At 41.0% G+C, this 19294-nt stretch overlaps 1 protein-coding gene across 27 annotated transcripts in view; it reads right to left on the reverse strand.

Moving 5' to 3' along the window:
• The window catches only part of LOC131434615 (protein muscleblind), a 961748-nt gene that overhangs the window by 760987 nt on the left and 181467 nt on the right, over positions 1 to 19294 (reverse strand). The gene's annotated exons all lie outside the window — the stretch shown is intronic.

The raw sequence follows: 19294 nt of genomic DNA on the forward strand, positions 1-19294 counted from the left end.
CAGTGTCAAACTCTGGTTATTCGTGAAAGAGAAAGTAAACAAAGCGAAACTGTCATTTGTCGGAAACTCTTCTTCTTTTCAAGAAAACGCAAACGTGTTCGATCAAAGATAACTGACATTCCTTATTGTACGTGAATTCAAGATATGGTTACCGCAAACACTGTCATAACGACGATACAGCAACGAGCCAACACACCACGGTAATGAGTGCTGATGAATTTATGGCAATTGTTTATGACCGTCTTGGTATGCGTGCTGAGCACCGACCAGCGCCGAGAGTGGAGAGCACGCGCGAGAAATCTTTTGCATTTTTTTCCTTCTAATGAATCAACTTTATCCCCGTGTTGGTAACGGGTATTTTTGTTTTAGCATTGCTTGGTCATTGGTTTTTGTTTTTATTAATGTGACGCGTTTCTACGAAACACAGTTCACCATGCACTCAGTCGGGTGGTCTCTAAAAGGTCACTCTTGAAGGGCTTTAGGATCAAGTACTGGAAGTAGAGGTGCTGGATGAAATTTTCAATACTCTTGGGTCTTACTGCAAAGCTGAATGAACCAATGTGGACCAGAAACATGAATTGGATACGCTATGGTTCGGTTGGATTTTTCTTAACCCTTAACATCATAAATTGTTTTTGCAATTTCCAAGTATAGATAAAATTTACGTCTCTGTTTTGGACTCTATCCTGATGAAGGTGGTATGCTACCAAATGGCATTAGTTAACATTTAAGAGTTAAGACCAATGTTTTTTCGGTTACCGGACTACGTGGACCATGTATAAGCTAATGTCTAAACCAGTTGTCCAACGTCTCGGTCTGATTTTTTCATCATCTGCTCATACGTGTATTAGTTAATTAATTATGCGCCGCTCGGTTTCGACCGGACTGCGCAAAGAAAATCCAATGTCCGACGGCTGCAACTAACTTTTTGGGTGACGGATTTGTGTGCGTTTCGGCGATGCAAACGCTTACAAATATCGTGTTACGTAGAGCAAACATGTCAAGAGTCGTGTGTTTATCGTACATTCAGGCAGCGAAAGAGAGAAGTGAAAAAGCACGTTGCGGCACCGACGATGGAAAATAAATAAATCCGCTTAACTTAACTGCGGCCGTAGTTGTACTGGCTTACGCTAGTACCAATACAAAGTTCGCTGGACTGCCAAACAAATCGTCGCGAAAAGCATGTGTTTTCTGTTTCTCACCGTATGTCTTAACCGTTCATTTTTTGCAATTCTTTTTTCCACTTCACGAATCGGCACCGGGAAAAGCGTGATTATCAGTTGCAGCGTTGTGGGTGTGTATTGTTTGAATGAACAATTACATGCGCTTTGTGACGGTCAGCGGACCTAGATTAAGATCCAAGGTGAAACAGTGGCCGGCTCTAACTAATAATGACAGCCTGTGCGCCTGCAGTGGCTAAGTCGCGGACGCAGTCAAACGGAACCAAGTGCCACTCTCAACAAGTGGCCACAACAACAACAACAACAGAAGCTGCAACCAGCTACCGATCCATGCAATGGAAGTGATTTAGGCTTAAAAACGACCAGCTCATTACGGACACCAGACCGAGGTAGGCAACGATGAACCGAGACCTGGCCAAGTCGACTTTCACTGACTACCCTGCCAACATCGCACGCTCCAGAGAGAAGCTTAATTTCGCTGTCGATGAAACGAGGTTTTATTTTTAAATTAATATAACCTCCAAGGCCCCTTCGGATCGATTCACGCAGCAGTCCGGCACTTGGAGTAAGCGACGGACAAAGGCATTCCATGCGATCGGATTCGTACAAACCACGGTACCTACAGTGACGAGTTGAAATACGTCGAAGAAACACACGCGCCACGAATCTGCTGCGTCAATCTGTTTCGGTTCATAAAATATCATGTGCCAAAGAGAGTCGGGCAACGAGGAGTTTGGGGAAAAAAATCACTACTAGATAGCGAGTACATTGAGCAACGAAATCTGAAAAAATACCTACATAAATGCAACCAAGTTAGCGCACACGATACGGACTATGCTAAAAAGGTGTGTGCCGTTCATTTATGTGCCGAAGTAGGAGTTATCCGTCAATCCTTTCCTTTGCTCGTTCGCACCACATCTACATGATTTGCCTTTCGATTTCGTTAGGTATGTTTGTTAGGTGAGCAATTGCACGACGAGAGTCTATCGTGCGAAAGGTGTTGATAAGTGGAGCCTCATACAAATCCACTGGATTTAAATTAGTCCGCAAAGCGATTCAGGAGTTCGAAATAGAGAAACTGCGCAAAAATAAAAGAACCCGCGAAGAACGATTTTGTGAATGAAACTGACAAGGGTCTCAGTTCAGCAGTGTTGCAAGCTATGATTTTTTACCCTTCTTATCAGATTTTCGCCACTAACTAAGAAAATATCTATTTATCTATATCAAGGCATTTCAAAGTGCACAAAAACACTAGTGTTCCATTTGAACTGATGCATATCGACACTTCCACTTTGAAGTCAACTTTCCATGAGGCCTAAAAGTAAAACCTTGCCTTTGTTAACTTCCTTTTCTGTCATCAATATTGCACAGTTCACACCAAATCGAACTGCACAGTATGAAAGTGTGCTGGATCAGAAGTGTGATCATAACTGCAACTGCTCTGTACTGACAAAACTCTGACGTCTATAACGACAACACAATCATATGGTTGTGTTTTTTTTTTCTTTGTTTCTTTTTTGCTCGTTGTCAAATTTGTAAGCAGGGTTACCAGTTTTGCAGATAATGAAGAAAGCTCCATAGAAAAAATTTTTTTGGGCAACCATGATTGAGCAAAAAAGATTGTGGTTAAAAAACTGTGTCAAAAGTTCAGCTTTGAAAGCAATCAGCAATACTATATTTCTTAACTCATAGTGTATCAAGTAAATTAGAGTTCACAAGATGGCTTCAAACATTTTTGCTTTCGCCGAACTGTCAAATATGATTTTTTTTTTTCAATGTTTTGACATCTGTCGACAGTATTCGGTTTAAAAAAAGACTACATTTTATACAGCATCGTACTTTTCGAAGAATCTAAATATGGCGTAATTAGAGCCAACTGAAAGGAAAATGTTGATTTAATGTTTCCATTAGAAGAAATCCACTGCTGAATCTCATCGAATGTATGAGGAGACTTTCGGCCCTCGTGCCCTATCGAAAATAACACGCAAAAGACGACTTTAACGCTTCAAAAGTGATGGTTTTGTTGTGAGAACGAAGGTTACTCTCAAATTCGTGTATTAGTTGGGTCACAACCATGAATTTTACGAAATACAGCGCGAACTTAACGAAAAATAACAGCAAAACCGCCGAACCATTGGTGAAATACTATTGAAAAAGTACAAAAAGATGTCATTTTTGCACCGCATTGGGAATAACATATAGGGTAACGGCTCCCTATTTCATCCCATTTACAAGGACGTTATCTCGAAAAACTGATTTAGCCACTAATAGGGTAACAGAGGTATTTTGGCCACTTCATATATTTTGGCCCACCTAACAAACTTTATCGATTTCATCGGATTTTATCGATGTTAAGTAACTCATTTTGCATCAATTTGAAGCTAATTACATTAAATTACCTATTGCGGAAAGGGTTTTTAAAGATATTACAATATTTGGTGGATATTTTTATAAAGTGGGCCAAAATAAAATCAATCCTAAAGTGGGCCAAAATACCTCTGTTACCCCATTACTAGAATTATTTCATATTCCTGCTTATTTCGCCTTGATCCACATTGAGAACTGACGAATGAAACTAATATTCAATAAAAATAGCTAAATACACTTCTGGTTCAAAATGTCAGAAAAAAAACTTAATGCCATCTGTGAGACAACACACGATATTTTTAGAACCAGTTTGGAATCAATTGGAACTTTAAAAAAATACTTGATCGTCTTCCTTTCATTTCGTTTTTCATTTATAATTTTACTGCAAGGTTAATCTGGATTGGCTCTTCAAAAAATATGAAAATATCAAATGCACAGCCGATGAAACACACACACACACACTTAACAGCGTTATGTTGATATATATCGAAATGAAACCACTGCTACTAGATTTGCCATAATGGTTATTTCATTAGTATTTAACACGCACTTTCTAGTAATATTCGAAACCGAAACAGTTTTATTGAAATATAAATATCAATCATATAATTAAACCAACAAAATACTTGTTGATGGTAATTTATAGAATAAAAAAAAATTTTTCATGGCATTACGATAAAACTTGGCAACCTTGCGATACCAAATGCGACGAAAACAAGGCGGAAACAAGTGAATGAAGGGCAAATTTTCATTTCATATTTTTCAGAAGATTTTCATCACGGGTCGTTTCAGAAGTTTTCAATATTGATTGACTTGTTCAAAAGTGAATATCACTAATTCCAACATTGAATAGTGGTGTAATGATGTGAAATAAAGATCAAGTTTTGAGACAATTTCCTAAATTGTAAAGTGAATTTATTTTTTCAATGGGGTAGTGTGACAAAAATTTAAATAAACATTTTGAAACATTCAGTTTCTGGTACGTTGGAAGATAAGATTCATGTGCAAAGCTATGAGACGAAGGGATGAGATGGAAATAGGAGCTCCGATGAAGTAAAGAGCCGTTACCCTAATATTGCATGATTTGAAAATTCCATGACATGAAATTTATTGAATTTATTTATTGATATAACACTCATTGCGACCGCCGCGACTAGAACCGAGAATCATCGCATCAAAGAGTACGTCCGTTAACCGACTGAGCCACAGTCGCACTTGTTGGCCGAATGCAAACTACATTAGGAATCGCATCGTATGTGGGATTCGGTCATCTGTAAAATTCATATTTTTTCATGTGTCAGCAAAAAAATCTTGAGCTAGTTTGGATGCCGTTCGTGGGCATACGATTTTTAGACGAGGAACGATAAGATAGTGAGTTTTTTAATATTTTTGTAATATCTTTTATAACCAATAAACTTACAGTTTCCCTTGAAAAAGACCATAACCAGTGGTCGAAACGTCGGGCAGTATATAACAGCCGTTCTTATTTAACAGACCGCTAAAGCCGAAACCATAATTAATGCAAAATATCAGTATTCTTTTTTTTTATTTCAATGAATTTCATGTCATGGAGTTTTAGACACAATATTAAATGTTCTTCCACGTAAATTTGCGTGAACTGCGACGCTCCATTTATGTGCATCTAATAAGATGTAAAATCACAGGGTTTTTTTAGTGTGTACTGAAAAAAAACTCGTTCCATCATTTGCAAGTTATTGTCATATGCATTTAGTTAAGCTGTCGGAATATTTGCTAAGTGCAGGGCATTTGCAAAAAGTGTGGATTCATAACTGTGCTACTGAGTCCCATCGAAATCTTATTGAAAAGCTTCACGAGGCGAACACGAACATTGGTTTAAACGATTATTAAGAGTAGTGTAGAAGACAAAGAACGCATAGAACAATGAAAAAAAACTAAAAATCAATGACGGATAGGTTAAAAATCATTCATCAAGCCGTTTCTGATCATCTATACGTCATGGAAAAAAATCAGAAGGAAAGGAACATGGGTTTCTCATGAGTTGAATGATAAAAAGAAGCGAAAAGGAAAAACTGTGAGCATAAAAGACTGTCCCAGAAAATATGGACGCACTTTGATTTCGCTGTAAATAATTCACAAGTGTTAGATATTCAAATTTTATTCGATATACTGATAATATTAGACTACAACAACAGAATATTATTCTCAACATTTGCTACTTAGCCATTGTAGACTAGCTGGCGCATCTTCTTGCGAACGTTCCTCATTAAATTCCGTACAGACTTCTTGGCGACAAGTTTTGCCACTTTTTTCCAATCTTTTTCTAACTGTTGAATGGTTTCGGCTGCCGAGACATGTTTCCTGTGCCTTCGTTAATGCCCAAAATTCCTCAATTGGTCGAAGTTGTGGGCAATTTGGTGAATTCATGTCTTTTGGGACGAAAATGACATTTTTGATTTCGAGTAGTGGCAAGAAGCATGATCTCGCCAGAAGACAACAGGATCCTTGAGGCTTCGAATCATGGGTAGAAGTCGTTTTTGTAAACATTCCTTGATGTATATTTCGCTGTTCATTGAAGCAGTGGTGATGAAGGGTTTCGAAATCTTACCGCAGCTACAAATTGCTTGCCAGACCATAGCTTTTTGACTTCAATCGATGACTCGGACTGGTTTAACACTTGTCCTTCTCGCACCGTATAATATTGTGGTCACGGCAAAGATTTGTAAACGAGTTTCACGTAGGTTTCGTCGTCTATGATTATGCAGTTCAAATTTCCAGCAAGAATGGTGTTGTACAGCTTTCGAGCCCTCGGCCTGATCGATGCTTTTTGTTTCGGACTACGTTTTGGTTGTTTCTGCTTCTTATAGGTTCGAAAATTCAAACGTTATTTAGCACGAAGAACATTTGACTTCGAAGTGCCCACTTTTTTGGCCACATCCCGAACTGAAACCTTCTTCTTTTGCTCGAGCGCCTTCAGTTTCGCCTTCGTTTTCGGTTTATGCTCAAAGGTGTTATCCTCACCGATATCAACTGCAAAACCTAATTGCATAGGGAAAAAATGACCCTGATCATTTGGTGGAATCAAAAAGGCGTCCTGCTCAAACCAGAGAAATAGTAAGCACTAATCGTTGCCGACAGCAAATGATGGTGAAATATAATTAGGCATTGTTCGAAAAATGATCATAATGCTCCACAAAGCGTAAAAAAATCATTTTTGAACTCAGATAGCAACGTTTGCCGTATCCGACATACACACCAGACACGGTCCCTTCCGACTATCATTGATTTTCATCGATGTTCCATAGTTATGAAAATGTGGAAAACTGGCTTCACGACTGGATTGCATTTAAAGACATGTTTTTTTCTAATATGTAACATATGCACAATGTTATACGTGGTACAAAGACATCCTAAAGTTTTACCTTTCTCCGATAGATAGGTTTTCACTGTGAAAACCGATTTTTATCCGAGGCTAGGCCGATGTGATACACCATTCGAATCAGTCCGTTCTGAGAGGCTAACTGTCCCATAAAAATTTCTGAGCTTCCGGTTCCGATATTAAAGAAAGAAATAAACATAAAAAAGTTGAGCTGGACCGATTTTCGCAGATTTAGCTGTAAAACAAATTGCAAATTTCATCAGAATCCTGTTTCAGAATTACAGGGTGATGTGTGAAAAAGCTGCAAATTCAAAAGTGTGTTTTTTTTATAAGTCAGGACGTCCAGATAAACTAATTTCTAAGCCATCTCCGAGAAAAGCTAGTGCAAAAAACTTTACTTACACACAGACATTTTGCGTACTCGAAGAACTGAGTCGAATGATATATGGCACTCGGACTTCCGGATCTCGGTTCAAAAGTCATAACAATGTAGAGAACAAGGATCCCGTAAAAAAATAAACCATTGATTTTACAGCATAAACAATTAATTCACAATTAGATATATTGGTTACAATACATTTTATTGTATCTTGACAAGATTTTTTTCATTTCCAACGATTCAATATATTGTTCCTACGATTCTACAATTGAATTTATTGTACACGTGGTGTTTCAAACAATATGCACACTGTACATTTTATTGTTTTCCAAGAAAATATGTATGAGAAAACTTTAGGATTTGAATTGTTACGATACTTAACAACCTATACATTCTATTGTAAAAAGCATTTTCACGATTGATTGAATAGTGTATAACAATACATTAAAATATTTTTCAATGGTCAAAGCAAAATTGTGGCAGGTTTTGTAACAGCTAATCGTGTTGTTTTTCTACAATATTTTTTATTCGGGATGGCTTTTATCGTATCAAAGAAAGCTCACTCGCAACTCTTCCACGATTGAATCAGTTCCATCAAAGAGAATCGGAAATCATCGCAACAACAAAAAATCGGCATGGTACATTTAACATAGGATAGACACTAGTGCGAGAGCGAATTTCTCTCGGTGAACCGTCTGAGAATCAACGGCTAGCACGCTGCTGTGGGGATTCTCTCTGAAGCAACAAATAGTCGCTTATTCTCGTTTCGCGATCCGATTCTGTATGGGCAGTGGATAATTGCGATAGAATCATTTTACTATTGCCGCTTTTTCTAACTATGTGCGTATAACCTTTGTATAATTTGTGTCTATGAAAATATATGTGAATGCTCCACACAAGGGTTTTTAAATATTGCAACCTAGTATGAGAATCATCAAGTCGAATCATCGATTCGATTTTCTGCGATAATTGTCAACTTGCGATTCTCTCTTGGTAAATTCCACACAGCGGCGATCACTATCAGACTGAATTTTTTTTAAGGGCCCTGAAATACTCAGAGTATGAAGTGGAACGAAGAAATGTAGAAAAATTCTCTCGAGGTTCATGCATTGAGAGACTCGAATTCTTGTAGCACCTTCTACCGGATTGAAAAAGTTGTATACAATATAGATAAAAATCGAGCAGCTTCTGTCAAATTTTCAGCAATCACCAACACTGGTAGAGATAATTAGAATCAACATAATCACTACCACGCTTATTGGATTTTTTTTGGAGTTTGGGATATTTACACACTTGAGTCATTCCTGAAATGGGACCATCCAAAAATATCCGTTCAGACTACGTTCAGTTCACGCAACGAACGATTGTTCTAGCAAACTACAGGGAAAATAATTTTAAATATGTTCCCGTGGCCATCCCCATAAAATTGATTATTCTACGCCTCCGGTATCTTATTTGACACCTTTTTGATACCTTCGAACCGCACGCATGTCAACAACCTGCCGGTTTATTTCCTCCTCACCGAAGCACTCTGCTAAAGGTGACCGACAAAGATATGAACAAAAAATACACGCAAGATGTCTCCAATATCGCACTCATCTAGTAGCTCCCGGTTGCCTGTTCCTAACTTAAGGAAATTCTTTTTCCCGCAAAGACACAAAGAAAATCTGCCCACACCGTGAGGGTAGGATTGGCACGTAGTCGTTTTCGCTTCTCATAACCGGGGTGGCAAACTTAATTCCCTTCTCAAGTTGCCATCATCATCATCATCATCATCCTCATCATTCGAGGACTGTGTGGTTGGCGAGTGTCGTGCGAGGTAAAGATTATGTCACCTCTCGCCCGTCACCGTTTATCAAGCATACCCACTTCAACGCAAATATCTGCCATTTTCGGTGTGACAATCCTTGCCCATACAAGGCACACCTGAAGCGTCCGCTCTGTTCGGTATTCCGCGTCCGTTTGCCCGAACGATCAACGCAGACGTAAAACAAACCGGGGCGGTATGACGACACTTCTATCGAGTGGAAGGAAAAACTCATCCAAGCAGAACATGGCCTGGGTCACCCCTTGAAGAACTACTCGTACTACCCACCCTCCCTTTATCACACCCCTACAAAGCAACGGCAACGGCAACGACAAGGACGACGGTGACGGCACAATCGAAACGGCAATTTCACCTGCGTGAGGGCTGCGAATTTTCATTTCGACTTGGTCGAAAAATTTAATGAATTGCTACGGCACTACACCGGAAAACACGGATGATCCAGCCGGCTCACCGGGTTATATTGCTGCGGCACAAACGGAGCACGGTAATTCCGTGTCGCATGGAAGAAACTTGATGAGTCGAGTCTAGGACCGCGACACTGTTGCAAAATTTTCGGCAGTTTTAATTCGGTAAAGTATTTGAGTGCCCATCTCAGCAACGGAATTCGTAACATGTTTCCTGCTGTGGGGAAGTTATTGTGGGGCCGAAATGCGCTAAACTTGAAGCAACTGGGAAATCTTCTGCTGGAGATGAGAGATGACGGTCGGTGATTGTGATTGCGACAGGAAAACATTTTCTATATGACGGGAAGCGATCTGTGGCTAGTTTCGAACCCGTTATCGACAGGAAAATCACCCGTTCAAAATTTGCTTCACATTTCTAACGGTGTCGGATGTGTGCACGTGCCCGAAAAAAGCTCCAGCAGCGATTAGGTTGGACCATCAAGGTGTAGAAGTGGAGCGTGAGCCCTCTTGAGTGGTGATGTCGCTATGGAAAGCCCGAAAGACGCCATCGCGATCGTATTAAACTAATGGTTAGGGGAGATTCGTATGCAAGAAACCAAACAATGGTTGCCTACGGACGGACCGACGGTGGCCTTGATGAAGACGACACGTCCGGTCGAGCCGTGGGGGTGGGAACTACTATTTCGGTTGTGTGCTTTTATTTTCATTCTCCACTGTAATCTTAATTTATATATTCTTTCGATGTCGTTGTTGTCGGCGTCGGTGCTTTTTGTCTCGAAAAGCCATCGCCGTTGTCTTCTTCAATTGCGAACGGAGCTATCTTTATTGCAGCTTCGGCGCCCCAGCACGATGAAATTCCCACGAAATTTGGCGTTTAAAACAAATCTGGTCTATTCTGTTTTGAAACTGTTTTCATCCTATGAATTCAGCAGTATTGTACTCATACTTTTTGTTGTTGTTGTTGTTGGATTTCCGTACGATCCGAACCAACACATTACGTTGCCCCAATTTCGTGTCTATTCCAAGTAAACAAAACAAGAAAGAATAAATCACTGTGCTATCTTCTGCTGTGCTGAGAAAAAGTTTAAAACTTTTCTGGGTCATCCCTCCAAAAAATAAACAGTATTATTGGCACTGCCGCCTCCGTTTCGTGTTCCATCAAATTTATTAGCTCGAAAACGCGATTACATCGTTTGACTCTACCAGTTACAGTATGAGAAAGAAGAAAAAAAAACGAAAAATGAAACTGAATATACGAAACCCCAAACTTATGACATAATCTGTCAGCACGAATTAATTCATGCTATTTTCTTCGTAGAACAACATTATTGGCAACGGCTCGGAAACTTCGCTCTGTTCGCCTTGTGTGCCACAAACAGTTCCATAACTCTAATTCGGTTTGTCAGTTTTGCGTTCTAATTACAGCGAATCACCCCACCGATCTCGCCGGTATACTTCGGGGGGGGGGGGGGGGGGTCTGTGGCCGACTTTTTGCCAAATGGATTTCGAGTTCCTCGATCCGGAATTAATATAGTTAGCCCGCATTCTTGGTCCACCTCTGTGCCGATACTCATCCCGGGGCTGTGTTTTTTTCTTCATCTTCTTTTTCTCGTTCACTCTGAGTAAACAACAACAAAGCCGTACCGGCGGCCTAGCGGGGATGGGAAAGCTGACGAATGGAAAACATCATCGCCCAACAATTCACTTTTGATGAAGATGAATCTTATTTCCATTTCCGCCAGGTAGGTAGGCAACCGTCACCGATGAAGCTGAGGCGTGAGAATAAGATCACAATCTGGGGCATTTTTCTAATTTTTGTATGTTTTCGGTGGGATGAAGGGGCCCGGTCTGCGACACGACGAAACGCGATGAACGGATGAGCGCAGCGATTGTTGTTGGGTGGCAGCTACTTTCCGAACCAATCTGACTCGGTGTCACTTTCCGTGTCCTGGTTGTTCGTTTGATGCTCGGGGTTTCTGCCGATGAAAAATGGTCACTTGTCCGATTGCCGGCGATAACGAGGGGAGCAGGTGAGAAAGAGGTGTGCTGCCTAAATAAATCTGAGCTCAAAATCTCTGCTTGACAGGCGGCATTTTTCAGATTGAGTTACTGACGGGTGTCTGGCGGGTCTTGCACTGATTCCGATTCAAAGTTGGAATCACAAGAATGCACGAGGTGGTGGTTAACCGAATGGAATGCAATGGTTCTCGGAAGAACGGGTTCGAAATTGTTGCGCTGATTTTGAGATAATCCATTTTCGTTTTCGGAACCATTGTTCAAATTACGTCACATTCCTGAATTTTTCATCACATTCAATTTTTACCTCGGTCAAAAAGTACGCGGTCCGAGAGACAGATGGCGTCACTAATTAAAAATCTTTTTCTGTACAAGCAAAGTGTAATAATAGGCATTATTCGGGCTCTACTCTCTGAAAATCAACCAAACGTGGTCATCTTGAAGTTCATTCCATCTTTGTGGAAAATCGAAAAGTGAAAGTGAAGAAGGTAACAGGCATATTCACAATTTTACATGATTTGAATATAAAAAAAATATTAAAATAATGTTTACAAAGCAGGTGCCGCGTTTACTTACAGTAGATCACACGCTCTGTGTCACAAAACGAACGCTACGATGGCTATATTCCATGAATAGTAATTCATATTGTCACCGTATTCTCTATACTTGCCAGATTTGACCCCCAGCAACTATTCTCTGTACTCAAATCTGAAAAAGTACAGCTCGAAGAAAAGAGATTTTCATCGAATAAAAAAAACATCACTTCACAATTGGAAAGGCGTTGGAACAAATGCATTGCTCTTCAAAGAGAAAACATTAATAAATAAATTGAAAATTTGAAGCTAAAAAACCCTTCCTAATTCACCTAGTGGCGTGATAATGCCTTTCTTTTGCCATTTAAACAATCTCATTGAAACATTCGAAAGATCCCATCTTCCACCATTCGTGTTGTGAGCTTATCGTATCAAAGAACGCTCACTGGCAACTCTTCACACGATTGAATCAGTACCATCAAAGAGAGACGGATATCATCGCAACAACAAAAACCCGGCATGGCTCATTTAACATAGAATCGACACCAGTGCGAGAGCGAATTTCTCTCGATGACATTTCTGAGAATCAAAGGTTATTCTTATTCTCGTTTCGCGATCCGATTCTATACAGGCAGTTTTTTTTTATTCAATATTATAATATAATTTTAAGGCACACTGCTTAAGCTCTAAGATGCCAAGGGTATTTACTAATCTTAATTACGTCTAACTTAAAACTAGAATAGTATCATTATGTAATGTAGCGGTAGCGGATTCTCGAGAAGCGATCGGTAGTGGCCGGTGAAATGAATATTGCATGAGGGTCTTCCATATGCCGTTGGTGAAGATCCATGTTGGCCGCATCATTCGGTCCGTGTGGGTCCGCGGGAAACACCCCCAGGCTACGAAGGCCCGGCGGGTGGCCCGCGTGCTGGTTTTCGACTGGGGCGGCCTTCCGTGGACGATGATGGTGATGTTACGGAAGAGAATGAAAAAAAAAAAGTAAATATTGTGGAAACGGGGTAGAAAGGGGATGTGAGAACAAAATGTTTGAAAACGATAAAGATCTAATTAGTTGCCATCGAGATGGTGAAGAGACAGGGAAGGGGTAACGAAAAAGTTAGTGACAAAAAAAGATCTTGTTAGTTCCAATGAAGATGGTGGACAGGGACGGGGATCGAGAGAATCGGGCGGATGTTAGTGTCGAAGCTGTAGGTGGAGTTTATACTTTCTGAGCGAGGGATAACACATTACACTTGTATATCAATGTGTTTAAGGTACTGGTATATGAGAAGCATATATAAACTATCCCGACTCGCCAACACATCCCGAACCGGAACCTCAGGCGGTCTACCTCGGGCCCTAAGGGATTCCAGTAGCTTCGACCTGGCGTCACGATACTCTACGCACGACCACACGACATGCTCGATGTCCTGATAACCGTCGCCACAGGTGCAGAGACCGCTCTCCGCAAGCCCAACACGCCGGAGATGTGCGTTGAAAGTGTAGTGATTTGACATGAGCCGCGACATAACACGAATGAAATCGCGACTCACGTTCATCCCCCTGAACCAAGGTTTCGTCGATACCCTAGGGATAATGGAATGTAGCCATCGTCCCAGTTCGCCATTGCTCCATGAAGTTTGCCAACTTTCGAGAGTTTTCTGACGAGAGATACTGAAAAATTCATTGAAGCAGATTGGTCTTTCATAAATATCACCTTCTAATGCGCCCACCTTAGCCAATGAGTCTGCCTTTTCATTGCCTGGAATGGAACAATGCGAAGGGACCCAGACTAACGATATTAAATAAGACCGTTCAGATAAAGTTCGCAAGTGTTCCCGTATTTTCCCCAGGAAATATGGGGGATACTTTCCTGGCTTCATTGCCCGGAGAGCTTCTATTGAGCTTAGACTGTCCGTGACAATGTAGTAATGGTCTTTGGGCAAGGTTTCAATGATCTCGAAGGTGTACTGAATAGCAGCTAATTCTGCGACGTAAACTGAAGCCGGATCATTGAGTTTGTGAGAAGCGGTGATGTTTTGATTGAAGATGCCGAAGCCTGTGGACCTGTTGATGTTTGAACCGTCAGTGTAAAACACCTTTTCACAGTTGACTGTTCTAAATTTATTATAAAAAATATTTGGGGCCACTTGAGGGCGCACGTGATCCGGGATTCCACGAATTTCTTCTCTCATGGATGTGTCGAAAAACACAGTAGAATCAGAAGTATCCAAGAAATGAGCACGATTGGAAACAAACGAAGAAGGATTAATATTCTGAGCCATGTAATCAAAATACAAGGACATAAAACGGGTCTGAGAATTGAGCTCGACAAGCCTTTCGAAGTTTTCAATCACCATCGGATTCAAGATGTCGCATCGGATTAGCAATCGATATGAGAGATCCCAGAATCGGTTTTTCAACGGTAAGACGCCCGCGAGCACTTCGAGACTCATCGTATGAGTCGACTGCATGCAACCTAAGGCAATACGCAAACAACGATACTGAATTCTTTCCAGCTTGATGAAATGAGTGTTCGCCGCGGATCGGAAGCAAAAGCATCCGTATTCCATCACGGACAATATCGTTGTTTGGTATAACCTGATCAGGTCTCCTGGGTAGGCACCCCACCATGATCCGGTTATTGTACGAAGAAAATTGATTCTCTGTTGGCATTTTTGTTTCAGATACCTAATGTGACATCCCCAGGTGCCTTTGGAGTCGAACCAGACCCCGAGATATTTAAATGTGAAGACCTGAGCTATGGTTTCACCCCCTAGTTGAAGCTGTAATTGTGCTGGTTCTCGCTTCCTTGAAAATACAACCAGCTCAGTTTTCTCCGTGGAGAACTCGATACCCATTTGAAGAGCCCATGTCGACAAGTTGTCGAGGGTATCTTGCAATGGTCCTTGGAGATCGGCAGCTTTGGGTCCTATAATAGACACAACGCTGTCGTCGGCAAGTTGTCTTAGCGTGCAAGATGTGTTGATACATTCATCAATGTTGTTCACGTAAAAGTTGTATAAAAGGGGGCTTAAGCATGAGCCCTGAGGAAGACCCATGTAACTGAATCGTATTGTCGACAAATCACCATGCGCGAAATACATGTATTTCTCGGACAACAGATTATACAAAAAGTTATTCAAAATTGGTGAAAGACCATGCTGATGCAACTTCTCAGATAGGATGTTTATGGAAACTGAATCAAAAGCCCCCTTGATGTCTAGGAAAACTGACGCCATTTGTTCTTTACGAGCAAATGCCATTTGAATTTCGGTTGAGAGCAACGCAAGACAATCGTTCGTTCCTTTGCCCCTGCGGAAGCCGAATTGTGTATCTGAAAGTAAGCCATTAGTCTCGACCCAATTGTCTAGACGAAACAGAATCATTTTTTCGAACAATTTCCGGATACAGGAAAGCATAGCAATCGGCCGATACGAATTGTGATCGGAGGCTGGTTTCCCTGGTTTTTGAATGGCAATAACTCTTACTTGTCTCCAGTCATGTGGGACAATATTATCCTCAAGAAGCCTATTGAATAAATTCAATAAGCGCCTTTTGGCAGAGTCAGGCAAATTTTTCAACAAGTTGAATTTGATTTTGTCTAACCCCGGAGATTTATTGTTACACGATAAAAGCGCAAGTGAGAACTCGACCATCGAAAAAGGTGTTTCGTTTCTGTTTGATGAAGCGACGCGCATGATTGTCTGTTCCGGAACAGAGTCAGGACATACTTTTTTAGCGAAATCGAATATCCAGCGGTTAGAATATTCCTCGCTTTCGTTTGTGGTGTTTTTGTTGCGCATTCGTCGGGCTGTGTTCCAAAGAGTGCTCATTGATGTTTCTCTCGATAATCCGTCTACGAATCGACGCCAATAACCGCTTTTCTTCGCTTTAATCAAGCTTTTCATTTTAGCGTCTAATGCCGCGTAGTTTCTAAAATTATCAGGTGTTCCGTTTTTCCTAAACTCGACAAATGATGAAGTTCTCTCCGCGTTTAATTCTGAGCACTCTTTGTCCCACCACGGGTTGGGGGGACGGATGTTAGTTTTCGCGCCGGGTACACGTTTCGTCTGAGCTTGAGTCGCGGTGTCGAGAATCAAGCCAGCCAAAAACGTGTACTCTTCCTCCGGAGGAAGTTCTTGTGTTGTTTCTAGATTCTCAGATATCAAATTTGCGTAGCATTTCCAATCAATGTTTCGTGTGAGGTCATACGAAACATTGATTGTTTCCGATGGTCTTAATCCGGTGGCGATTGAAATTACGATAGGCAGATGATCGCTACCGTGGGGATCAGGGATTACCTTCCACGTGCAATCCAACCGTAGCGATGTCGAGCAAAGGGATAAGTCTAGCGCACTTGGTCTTGCTGGTGGTGCAGGAATTCGTGTCATTTCTCCCGTATTCAAGATTGTCATATTGAAGTTGTCGCAGATATCATGGATCATAGTTGATCTGTTATCGTCGTGAAGACAGCCCCATCCCGTACCGTGTGAGTTAAAGTCTCCTAAAACCAACGTCGATGCGGGAAGAAGCTCTTTGATATCATTGAGCCGCCGATGCCCAACCGAGGCTCTTGGGGGAATGTAGATGGAAGCAATGCAAAGGTCCTTGCCTTTGATTGTAACATGACATGCGACAACTTCAATACCTGGTATCGAGGGGAGGTTAATGCGATAGAAAGAATAGCACTTTTTGATCCCCAAAAGTACTCCTCCATAGGAATCATCTCGATCCAGACGAATAATGTTAAAATCGTGGAGGTTTAAGGGTATTTCAGAAGTTAGCCAAGTTTCGCACAATGCAAATGCGTCACATTTCAGATTATTTACTAGAAATTTGAAAGGATCTATTTTTGGGATGATACTTCTACAATTCCACTGTATAACAGTGATTGTATCCGTGACCTCGGTGGGTGTCTTAGCCATCGAAGGATACGATCGCTGAAAGAAGGGGCCATTTTGCAGTCAACTGCTTCAAGAATGTTTTAACTGTAGGAATAAAAGCCATTATCAGGCTTTTAAGAGGTTCAGAAATATTGAAAGTAGACATGATCCAGTCCACAATATCAGAGAATTTAACAAACCCAGTATTTGGTAAATTTTCTGACTGATCTTTAGGGACTTTCGGGGGTTTTGAAGTCCCAGGAAGTGATGGAAATTCTTGCTCGGAATTTAATTTTCCAAGGCCTGGAGCTTTTCTCTCTGGTTTTTTGCCATCACTACCAGTTGTTGTAATTTTTCGAGACCCATCAGAGGACATCTTCGAACCCTTACTAGGGAGCTTTTGAAAAGATTTATTTCTTCTCTTTCTGTATGATGAGCTAAGAGGGACAGCCGAAGATGTACCTTCGAGGGGGTCATCATATTCGCTCTCGTCAGTTGCCAAACAAGCGTACAGGTTTACTGGAGGCGCAATTGCTTGCAGTCCAGTATCTTAACGTTCTTGAGTAAGGGGTTTTTAAAACCGCCTGCCCCATGCTTAAGAACGTCCTCGCAAGTCAGACTCGGATCGGTGATCACGCCGTCTATCTCGACTTCGCGAGCTGGTACGTATACGCGATACTCCCGCGTGAAATGCTCATTTTGAACGATCTCATTAGCCTGTTTTGCACTGGCTAACAAGACCCTAAGCTTGTCCGGGCGTACTTTTTCAATTTTTTGTACGGTATTGTATCGCGAGGACAGGTCTTCAGAAAGTCTTAGAAGATTCAATTTTTTACCGTTGGCTTTGGTCCGGATGTAAACCGCAAACGGTCCGGCCGGGAGTGCAAGACCATCGGGATAATTTTTTACACGAGATATTTGGCTATAAGATGATTCCATTTTGTCATCTGGAGGGAGGTCAGGCAATTCTGTGCCTTCTGTCATGGCACGGAGATGTGTCCGTGCGGGTAAATATTGGAGGACAAATGTAGTGGTATTGAAGAACAGGGGGAAAAAAGAAAAAGGCAAAAATACTTAGCTTTAGCTCTCAAAGGGTGAACGGCAGACAAGGCCCGGTCCTAGGCAATCGGTGGATATTCCTGATCAATAAAGTGCAAAAAACCTCCTAGAGGAAAAAGCACTTTTTTGCAGTCTCTTTCTGCACTGTACAATGGAATCTTATACGTTTTTTCACTATACACTGTCCAATGTATTTGTTAACAATATAGCAGCAGCGCCCAGCTGGGCGCTGGCTAACGGTACCACACAGTGCTTCTTTACACAACTCACAATTGACCTTGAAGACGGATTAATTCGAACTATCACTCGACCGCACTGATTCAGACAATAGAATACGAAATGACCTTGAAAGCGGAATAAAACAATTTACCGCACCACTGGAGAAACACGAACTTGCGTCCGATCAGCCCGATAGTTGCAGTGGAACTGAATATACAGGCAGTTGATAATTGCGATAGAATCATTTTACTATTGTCGCTTATTCTAACTATGTGCATGTAACCTTTGTATAAGTTGTGTCTATGAAAATGTCTGTGAATGCTCCACACAAGGGTTTCGAAATATTGCAACCTAGTATGAGAATCATCAAGTTGAATCATCGATTTTATTTTCTGCGATAATTGTCAACTTGCGATTCTCTCTTGGGAAATTCCAGACAGCAACGATCATTATCAGACTGTAATTTTTTTTAAGGGCGTGAAATACTCGGAGTATGAAGTGGAGCGAAGAAATGTAGCAAAATTCTCTCACGGTTCATGCATTGAGAGGCTCGAGTTCTTGTAGCATCTTCTACCGGATTGAAAATGTTGTATAAAATATAGATAGCAATATAGCAGCTTCTGTCAAATTTTCGGCAATCACCAACACTGCTTATAATAACCTAATAGTAGCTTTCAAACAAGTCTAAGTTTGCCGAAATCGATTCTTTCATCTTTGACAAATTTTGTTGCATTCTAAAACACTTGAATTTGTCGGTTACGTCACATATAATATTACATCTTTCGAACCGGTAATGTTCGCCATAACCCTTCCAAATTTGACCGACAAAGTTAGCTTTCAAATAAACCTAAGTTTATCAAAATTCGTTGAGTTATCTTCTAGAGAGTTCAGCCGATGAAAAATGTGCGGTTAGACGTTTTAGTCACTTATACTATAAAATTTTCAGCACTGGAAGTAACAACCATTTAATCTTCGAACTTGATCCACAATTTGATGGTAGCTTTCAAACGAGCCTAGACTTATTAAAATTGGCCCAGCCATCTCAGAGAAAATTTAGCATTGAA

The sequence above is a fragment of the Malaya genurostris genome, chromosome 3 (genome assembly GCF_030247185.1).
Source record: "Malaya genurostris strain Urasoe2022 chromosome 3, Malgen_1.1, whole genome shotgun sequence".
Classification (NCBI taxonomy): Eukaryota; Metazoa; Arthropoda; class Insecta; order Diptera; family Culicidae; genus Malaya; species Malaya genurostris.